Below are 10,243 nucleotides of genomic sequence, written 5' to 3' on the forward strand. Positions count from 1 at the left end.
TTGATATTAACTGGTTGGGTTACGAATTATCGAGCAGTAATGCAGTGAAGTTGAATACTCATCCAATCTCTGGGGATTCAGATCTCCTGGAGACACAAGCAAAGAAACAGTTGCAGCCTGTTGCTGTCCAATCCGCGCTCTCTGGCTCGGTGCCAGGCTGTGCTGTGCGGCTTGCGACGGTGCACTGCTGATGCTCACTGACCGGCTAGTTAGTGTTGGCTTTAACTAGCAAAGCTTGTGCACAGGAGAAAAGATGACTGTGGGTCCCAGCAAGTCAGGAAGAAGACCGGTTCGTTCCTGATGAAGCGCTAGTTCTGAATAGTGATTCAGCTGTCCACAGTTCCGACCTGTTCACGAGGCCTGCTGCTGGTGCTAACCTCGGGTGGATCCTCTGGTTACTCTCTGGCAACCTCCGCTCTAGACTCTTAGAACAAAGGAAAGTTCTGGCACTCGGACACACTGGCCTTTCCGCGGTTGTCCGGGCTGGGCCTCAGGATGGTCAGGAGGCGCGCTGCGAGAATGTCCTGCCCTTGGGAGCCTTCTGCTCCTGGGCCGTCCTGCCCTGGAATTGTCTCGCACCCCTGGAATTCTCCTTAGAGATTCTCTTTAGAATTTCTCCCCGGCCCTCTGTGTTGCCTGTTTTTACCTGGAGGAACTTCAGCTCATTCATTGGCTGAAAGTTTCATGGGCATCAGAGTCCCACGTGGGTTACTCGGCCCTACCAGTCCCTGATTGGTTGATCAAGGTGAGATATGAGTCACTTACTCCTGACACTTAGGAATGCAGTCCAGATGTCCATCTGGCACTCCCTAGACAGATAGGCGCCAATGGATGACCATTGATCATGATAGCCAGGCTTAGCTAAGTGCATCCCCATTTGGGAGCTGTCCCTTATCAAAAGAAAACATCTTTAAATCAGCCTGCATGAATAGCTTCTCTGTGGCTGCACCACAGAGATGGAGAGAGAAATGGGGCCTCATTTGGGAAAGCACAGCAACACTTAATTCCTGTATTTTAATAAGCCTTGCCGCTACACCTGTACTGTACTGCCCTGCCCTGTACTATCCCTGTACTGTACTGTACTGCACTGCCCTGCCCTGCCCTGCACTGTACTGCCCTGAACCGCCCTGCCCTGTACTGTACTGCCCTGCCCTGTACTGTAGTTCCCTGCCCTGTACTGCCTTGCCCTCCCCTGTCCTGTACTGCCCTGCCCTATACTGTACTGTACTCCCCTGTCCTGTACTGCCCTATACTGCACAGCCCTGCCCTGTACCGTACTGCCCTATAATGTACTGTACTGCCCTGCCCTATAATGTACTGTACTGCCCTGCCCTGTACTGTACTGCCCTACCCTGCCCTGTACTGTACTGCCCTATAATGTATTGTACTGCCCTGCCCTATAATGTACTGTACTGCCCTGCCCTGTACAGTCCTGCCCTGTACTGTACTGTCCTGCCCTGTACAGTCCTGCCCTGTACAGTCCTGCCCTGTACTGTACTGCCCTGCCCTGTAATCCTGCCCTGCCCTATAATGTCCTGTACTGCCCTGCCCTGTAATCCTGCCCTGCCCTATAATGTACTGTACAGTCCTGCCCTGTACCGCACTGCCCTGCCCTGTACTATACTGCCCTGCCCTATAATGTACTGTACTGCCCTCCCCTTTACAGTACTGACCTGTACTGCCCTGCCCTGTGCTGTACTGCCCTGTCCTGTACTGTACTTCCCTGCCTTGCCCTGTCCTGTACTGCCCTCCCCTGTACTGTACTGACCTGTGCTGTACTGCCCTGCCCTGTACTGTACTGCCCTGCCCTCCCCTGTGCTGTACTACCCTGCCGTGCCCTGCCTTGCCCTCCCCTATACTGCCCTCCCCTGTACTGCCCTGCCCTGTACTGTACTGCCCTGTCCTCCCCCGTACTGCCCTCCCCTGTGCTGTACTACCTTGCCCTGCTCTGCCTTGCCCTCCCCTGTACTGCTCTGCCCTGCCCTGTACTGTACTGCCCTCCCCTGTACTGTACTGCCCTGCCCTCCCCTGTACTGTACTGCCCTGCCCTCCCCTGTACTGCCCTGCCCTGTACTGTACTGCCCTGCCCTCCCCTGTACTGTACTGCCCTGCCCTCCCCTGTGCTGCCCTCCCCTGTACTGTACTGCCCTGCCTTGCCCTACCCTATACTGCACTGCCCTGCCCTGTACAGCCTTGCCCTCCCCTGTACTGCCCTGCATTATACTGTTCTGCCCTGCCTTGCCCTCCCCTGTACTGCCCTGCCCTGTACTGCCCTGCCTTGCCCTCCCCTGTACTGTACTGCCCTTCCTTACCCACTCCTGTACTACTGAAATGGAAATCTAATAAATAAATTGATTCTTAAAATGTAGAGAGCTTTAGGAAAATATATAACAAGGATGTAACTGCTGTGCTGCGTGCAGATTTGTAGAAGACAGTGTGTCAACAAAGTACGCACTGTCTAGGTTACTTTTAGAAGACAGTGTATCAACACAGTATGTACTGTCTGGGTTATTAGATTAGCCGAAGGTAACTGAAAAAATATATTGGTGCTTCTTCTTTCGTTTTTATGATGTAATCTGTTTTGTCTTAAGGAAAGGGGAAGTGTTAGAAGGGACAAAGTGCTGAACTTTCCCTTACATTGCAACATCTTATAAAATCCTGTACTGCTTGTAATGAGTTAAGTCCCTGACGCACTCTGCAGAGTGACAGCAGGGCTCCCATATTGCAATATGAATAAAGACCTTACTGAGTGAATGAGAATACCTCTCCTGGCTCTTCTTTGATAAAATTCAACGACAATCTTTGGTGACGAGGATGGGATCACGAACCTGAGCGCGGATGGCTGCTGAGACTCCATCCGGGCCCAGACAATTTTAGTGAATTGGACGAACCTCGGGGGATAATCTGTTTATCCTTACAGAGTCTGGAGAATTGGCAGCCGTCTGACGTCAGTAAGTGATCCTTAAAGAACTAATAGGTTGAAAAGCAAGCCACAGGGGTGTTCGATAAGTCAGGGACTTATAACGGGTCTGGGACCCGGCGAGTCTGGGGCTCGTGAAATGAACATATCTTCACACAGACGTGTGGTTTTTGCTCTGCGGAGTAGTTAATGTGATAGTGTTCTAGAAACAGTAAGGCGTTGTCGACAATGGGAAACGAGAGCTCTAAAGGCAAAGCTGGGCTGAGCGATCCAGCAAAGTACGACAAATTCAGAGAAAAAAGGAAAAAAGAAAAAGCAGGAGTGGGTGGGTTAGAGTCCCACTAAGCCCGGGTTAGAGTCCCACCAGAAGAAAAATATTTTTATGTTCATGAACTGTGAAGCTAGGGTAATAAATGTAAGGGGAAATATTTATCAACTGAAAGGGATAACAGGATAACAATAGATTTTTTTGCGTATGGAAAGTAGAACATACTGTAATATTTTTTGAGCCACATGTATTACTTATAGGGAACTTATTAACATTGGTGTAGGAGATAAATGTATTTGGATCACTAAACCTCTGCTGTTTAAATAATATAGGCAGTTTTTTAGTAAATATGTGAAATAATCAGAGCTCTCAAAATGTGCCAGTACCTCAAAAGGGAACTTGCACGTGATTTATATATGATAATTAGGGGCCCATAACTTTGAAGGATCTTTGTAAGTGGTCAGAATGGACAGAGGAAAGTGGAATTAGGAAAAAGAAGTTTCCTGAAGATGAGATGACAGGGATAAAATAGAAATCTTAAGGGGAAACTTAGAAGAGAAGGAGAAGAAAGGAAAGAAAGTGAATTGGAAAACTTATATGTCATGGAAAGAGGAATCACAGAAATGATGGGAAGCTTCAAAAATGACTAGTCTTGAAACTAAAGAACAGCAGGCTGCAGCTAAAGTCATGGCCATGCGTACTAGAAAGAAAAAGTCTCCACCGAAATTAGAAAGCGGTCCGGAGCCAAAGCCTTTTCACTTGTTCGTGAAATGCCCATGTGCACTTTTCCAGGCCCAGAAGGAACTCCAGCATATGTACATTGACATTGGTCTCCTACTGAATTATTTGCATTAGTAAAGTATTTTCCTAAATTGCCTGATGATTGTAAAGAATTTAAAAGAAAGGTAAGCCTTGTTCTTGATTGTCTTAAGCCTAATTACAGTGACATAACCTTGTCACGACACTACCCTGCCCTCTACTGTACTGCCCTGCCCTATAATGTACTGTATGGACCTGTACTGCCCTGCCCTGTACAGTCCTACCCTGCCCTGTACTGCCCTGCCCTATACTGTACCTCCCTCTCAAGTTCTAAAGGTGCAGGGAGATCAGATTCTGGGGCTCAGGGAGTCCCAGTGCTGGTGTAGACCAGATTCTGGGGCGCAGGGAGTCTCAGTGCCGGTGCAGATCAGATTGTGGGGTACAGAGTGCATCTTAAAATAAAATGCCAGGGTCCTGTCCTGTGAGATATGTTAGTGATAAAAATCCTCTTCAATTCAATGTATTCAACCAGAAGTGTGCAAAAAAAAAACTGGTATCACAATGTTCCTAATAAAAAATAAAAAATGATTATGAAAGTCACAAATTTCCTGGGCATTGTAAGGCTTCTGTGCTGTATTGCAAAATGAAATAATAATCAGTAAATGAGATATGTATGAAGTATTGAAGTACATGCTGTAGTGTCGCCGGGGGAAAATAGGTGTAAAAGAGATCTAACTCACACCACACTGATCTTCTGTGTTCTTCGTCCGTATGTCTCCCCAAATCCGTTCCGCAATCTGTTGCCAGTATCCTTAAATGATCCAAGTTCCCAAATCCTTATGTCCACACTACTCTGCGCCGTATCAAAGCCGTAATCCGTAATCCTAGTCAAAACCCGTATCCAATAGTCCTTTATTCTTAAATGCCTTCCAGCACAATCCTAAATCTCTCCTTCCTCTGAAATGCTTCCATCTTATCGGCTTCCGCCCCAGCTCATCGCTTCTGGGGCATTTATATCCTGTTTCCCGATGAAGTTCACCTGTGTCTCCTTGTTTCGCTGCATAGGCTTTTCCCAATAGCGGGTCAGCTTGTTATCCTGGGTGGCCATCTTGCCCAGGTCTATATTGAGTATTTTCAGTTTTTTCGTTCTGCAAATACCGGTTATAAATGACCCTTCCCCGGGTCCTCTTACAATGCACATTTGTAGAGGGATCTCTGTCCAGCAGAGATCATCCTGCAACTCACCACTGGCGACCCACTGAAGCACTGTGTCTCCCCCGGAGTGCAGGGTCCCTCGTGAGTCTCTCTCTCTCTGCTGGAGCGCAGGGTCCCTGGTGAGTCTCTCTCTCTGCTGGAGCGCAGGGTCCCTGGTGAGTCAATTCAATTCAATTCAAGATGCTTTATTAGCATGACCGAAGGGTACAATCGGTGTTGCCAAAGCAAATAAAAATAATAAAATTAACATGAGTTGTGGTGCTCTAGCAGTGCTATCCTGAGGCTGGTTGTGTGTTGTGTGTGTTGTGCTGTGATGTGGTTGAGTCTGAGTTGTGGTGCTCTAGCAGTGCTGTCCTGAGGCTGGTTAGTGTCCGTGAGGCTCAGGTCAGTGAGCTTCAGGACCAGCTGGCTCAGGGGGCTCTGTTTTGGGCTCAGCTCTTGGCTCAGCAGGGCTTTGTGGTGGCAGGAATTTTGGTCGCTGTTTTTAGGTGTAGCCAATACTTTAATATTCTTTTCTGTATGTTTATCAATAGTGGGTACTGGCCTAATTTGGCCCTGCACCTGTTGTTAGGTGTTTTTCTCTGCACACGGAGGATGTTTCTACAGATCTCCATGTGCAGAGTTTCTGCGGGGTGTTTGTCCCATTGGGTGTAATCCTGGTCTGTGAGGGGACCCCACACTTCACTGCCGTATAGGGCAATGGGTTGGATTACACTTTCAAATATTTGGAGCCAGATTCTTGTTGGTGGGTTGATGTTGAAGAGCATCCTTCTTATTGCGTAGAAAACCCTGAGTGCCTTCTCCCTCAGTGCCTTCACTGCCAGGTAAAAACTACCAGAAGGGCTGATGGCGAGACCGAGATATGTGTAGCTGGATGTGTGCTCCAGTGTTGTTGTCGAGTGTGAATTTGTACCTGTTTCCCTGAGGTCTGGCTTTCTTCTGGAAAACCATAACTCTGGTCTTGTCCAGATTGAGTCTCTCTCTCTGTTGGAGCGCAGGGTCCCTGGTGAGTCTCTCTCTCTCTGCTGGGGCGCAGGGTCCCTGGTGAGTCTCTCTCTCTCTGCTGGAGCACAGGGTCCCTGTAAGTCAAACATTCCTGTGTTCCACAATCCATTAAAGCTGCCAATGCAAATGTCAAGGATAAACACAATTTTGACTCTTACAACCCACTTAAGTGCGATATGTTTTGTGATGAGTTATAAATGTTACATGTTGCTATGTGTTATACTGTACAAGTGCAATAGAGTGATGTGCAATGTTTTACATGTACAGGAGTGCAGGGTGTCCATAAATAATTTCCCTCAGGGGGCAATAAAATCTTATCTTATCACGGGATGTGATGAAAACAACGCGGGCCATCTGTTTCGGCGTCTCCTCCCTGTGACCACTTTCACCGCCGTGGCGAGATTTTCTCAAGATTTTCCGTGTTTCTCTCGCCCATGTAACAGTCATGACAGGAAGGAGATGCGGGAAACACACCAGAAATCGGTTCAACCCTAAACGCCGGGGCCGAAAAGTAAAAAAATAACAATAAATTGACGGGGACGAACCATTTTTGTCTACAAGAAAAAATAAAAGGCGACACAGTATTTCGACACGTAACCGTGCCGGAGCGCCGCTGCTCCCGGCGTATTACAGCTGGACGAGTGTGTGGAAATACATACATGAATTAGCATGAAGTTGTAATAAAGGGTTTACTCTGGAGTGTGAAATCAACGTGTTTTATCGGTTTTCACGGTATTGCCTCAGTATTTTAATGAGCTTTTAGTATTTTGGAAGTATTTTTTTTTACACATAACCATACCATGGGACCGTTTTTCGCCTCCATCTTCTTATCTTTAGTTATCATTCAGAATGAAATGCATTCATAACGGTTAATAAGTTATAATACATTTAGCGACAGTATTGCCATTTTTCCTCAAATTACTTATGAATCCGCCGCTTTTTCACTCCGGCAGACGGTCTATAAGCGTGAAGGCGTGTTTGCTAGATGTTTAAAGATATTTATCTGCTCACCTCAGGCCTCGGGTGCGCGCTGCGCGTCCAATGAAAACCGCCGCTAACGGTCTGGCGCGAGGTGGCAGGGCACCGAACATTTGCGCCAGATTCGACCCGTCCAATCAGACGGGGGCGGGCCCGCAGCCGGACCAATCGGCGCCGAGCGCGCCCCGCTGGGGGCGGGCCATCCGGACGCCGGGACCCCAACGGCCGCAGCTGCCCGGGTGTCATGGTCGCGCGGTCTGCGCCTGGACCCCGGCCAGTGTCCCTGTACAACACCCACTGCACTGAATAAACAATGATGAGACTGCCTAGAGGGAAGAGATAAAACAACTTGCAGACTGGTGCCAAGCCAACAACCTATATCTCAACATCAGCAAAACCAAAGAGCTGATTGTTGACTTCAGAAGACAAGGAAAAGTCCACTCCCCCATCTACATAGAAGGGTCTGCGGTGGAGATGGTGAATAACTTCAAATTCCTAGGTGTTCACATCTCTAAGGACCTTACATGGACACTGAACACCTCCAGTCTCATCAAGAAGGCACAACAGCGGTGGTACTTCCTGAGAAGGCTGAAGAAAAAACACCTACTGTACATCCACAGATCCTCACCAACTTCTACAGTTGTACGGTGGAGAGCATACTGACCAGATGCATCACAGTCTGGTACAGCAACTGCACCGCATCCGACTGTAAGGCACTACAGTGGGTGGTCAAAACTGCCCAACACATCATCGGCAGTGCCTTACCATCCATCCAGGAAATATACAACACCAGGAGTCTGAAAAAAGCCACCAAAATTATGTCTGACCCCACTCACCCCAGTCATAACTTGTTTGTTCCCCTACCATCTGGCAGAAGGTTCTGGTCACTCCAGTCGCACACAACTAGACTCCAAAATAGCTTCTTCCCCAGAGCTGTCAAGTTGGTGACGCCCTCACTCCCTCCCACCATATTATGATCTCTCCTAACGTCTTCCTGTACACACAATGACTGTACTCCTACACCACTACACACACATGTAAGCCGAAATTGTACTGTCCCCTCGATAGCCCAGTAAAACTGTACCGGTCGTAATAATATTTAATATTAATTAACCATACTATTTTTAACCATACTATTTTTGCACTGTTCCAAGAATTACCTTGCACTGTTTTTGTCCTGTTATATTTTCTCAGTTTTGCGGAATTTTGCACAGTTTTGATTACTTGATTACATGTTATTTATGTTATGTTATTACATGTTACTGTTATTGCTGTTGTGTTACTGTCTATTGTCTTATCTTCTGTCCTATTTATATACTGCACCTGAGTGACTAATGAGAAACACTTTTCATTATACTATGCACCTGTGTAAGTTTAATGACAATAAAGTTGAATTGAATTGAAATGAATAGACAAATGATGATGATGGTGTTGTAATGAAGGGTACGCACCCTGGTGTGCTGGGTGTCTGGGGTCTCCCCGGACCCCGGATCTCCACCAGTCCGTCCCAGACCCCAAGGGGAGATCTGCTTCACCCAAACCTTAAAACAGCTCCAGTCCCGCAGAAGATCATAAAATCACCATCACACACACTGGTGAACCGGGGCGCCGGTCCACCTGGAGCAGGAGGATAAAGAACTACAGCACCCAGCGGTCTGTGCGCGTCTCCCGGGGCGCTGGTCCGCCTGCGGCAGGAGGATAAAGAACTACAGCTCCCAGCGGTCTTTGCGCGTCTCCCGGTGCGCTGGTCCGCCTGCGGCAGGAGGAGGAAGAACTACAGCTCCCAGCGGCCCGTGCGGCTCCGCGGAGCAGAGACACGCGTGGAGGCGAGTTCACTGCAGGAAATCGGTGCTCTGTCCTGCTATCGGCTGCCGGGAGCCGCTGTGTCTGCGGGCTGAGGTAAAGTTTCTGCGTGATCTTCACTCGCGTGGTTCAGGGAGGAAGACACGCGGGTTTGCGGGAAGATCGAGAGGGGACTCCAGCCAACTGAAACACTAAAAACACACAACTGACACACTGACACTCTGATACACAACTAACACACACTGACACACTACAAACACACAACTGACACACTGAAGACACTACTAACACACACTGACACGCTGAAAACACACTGATACACAACTAACACACACTGAATACACACAACTAACTCTGTGAATACACAGCTAACATAATATTAATAATAATAAATATAGTATTTGAATAAATTCCTTACACTTATATAGCACCCCTACTCCTCTTGAGAGACACCCCAGGATTGTTCATGACCACAGAGAGTCAGGACCTCGGTTTGATGTCTCACCGGAAGGACGGCGCCTGTTTCCAGTCTAGTGTCCCCGTCACTGTACTGGGGCGTCAGGACCCACACAGCCCGCAGGGTGAGCGCCCCCTGCTGGCCCCACTGACGCCCCTCCCTGCGGGTGCTGGCCAGGCTCGCCCTGCTGGGGAGGGAGAGGGGCTTCATGGCGAGCTGTGCTCTGGGCTCGGCCCGCGTTCCCCCTGCGGGAGGTCAGATGCTGTGGGCTGGAGAGGCAGTGTGGGGAGGTAGCAGAGGAGACCCCCGAGGGAGAGCTGTCACTGCGCTGTCCCAGACGCAGCTCGAACCCGGTGTCCACTGCTGTAAACTGCTTACTCTCTGGGCTTCAGGTCCCCTGGATCCCCTGCGGTCCGCTCACACGGCTCACTGCGGCGGCGTGGGCCAGGGCCCAGCTCGCAGCACGCAGGCTGTACGTGTCGGACCGGCGGGGGGGCCTGGCCGCTGCAGCAGACGCCCCTCTGAGCAGCACGCTCTGTTCGTCTGCTGAGGAGCGCAGGCGTGTGGCCCCAGTAAGGGTGTAAACAGACCAGGGCTGGGTGTGTCAGGGCTGCTCCCTGATTGATCAGCCTGTGGAGGGCGGGAACAGTAGCCTGCAGAGGTGTAAATTTGCCGTTTTCAGAAGGCCAGCCGGCGTGCGTCTCTGATCAGGCAGCCGGGCGGGTCTGGGGGGAGTCTGCACGTTTTCCAGAGTGTCAGCAGATCTGCCCTCCAGTGTCACAGCGCCGTGTGCCAGCCTGAGCGTTCAGAGTCGAGGGAGATCGTCCAGAACTGGACT

The 10,243-nt window shown here is 49.4% G+C and overlaps 1 long non-coding RNA gene across 1 annotated transcript; it reads right to left on the minus strand.

Annotated features, from left to right (window-relative positions):
- Nucleotides 1–2,716: 2,716 nt before the first annotated feature.
- Nucleotides 2,717–8,134, minus strand: LOC138224543 (uncharacterized). The gene is made up of 3 exons (XR_011183017.1): nt 7,179–8,134; nt 6,076–6,658; nt 2,717–5,314 (listed from the first exon to the last, which is right to left on the minus strand). It is a non-coding gene; the product is annotated as an uncharacterized lncRNA (long non-coding RNA).
- Between the last annotated feature and the right edge of the window lie 2,109 nt (nt 8,135–10,243).

This window comes from Lepisosteus oculatus, chromosome 23 (assembly GCF_040954835.1).
Source record: "Lepisosteus oculatus isolate fLepOcu1 chromosome 23, fLepOcu1.hap2, whole genome shotgun sequence".
Classification (NCBI taxonomy): Eukaryota; Metazoa; Chordata; class Actinopteri; order Semionotiformes; family Lepisosteidae; genus Lepisosteus; species Lepisosteus oculatus.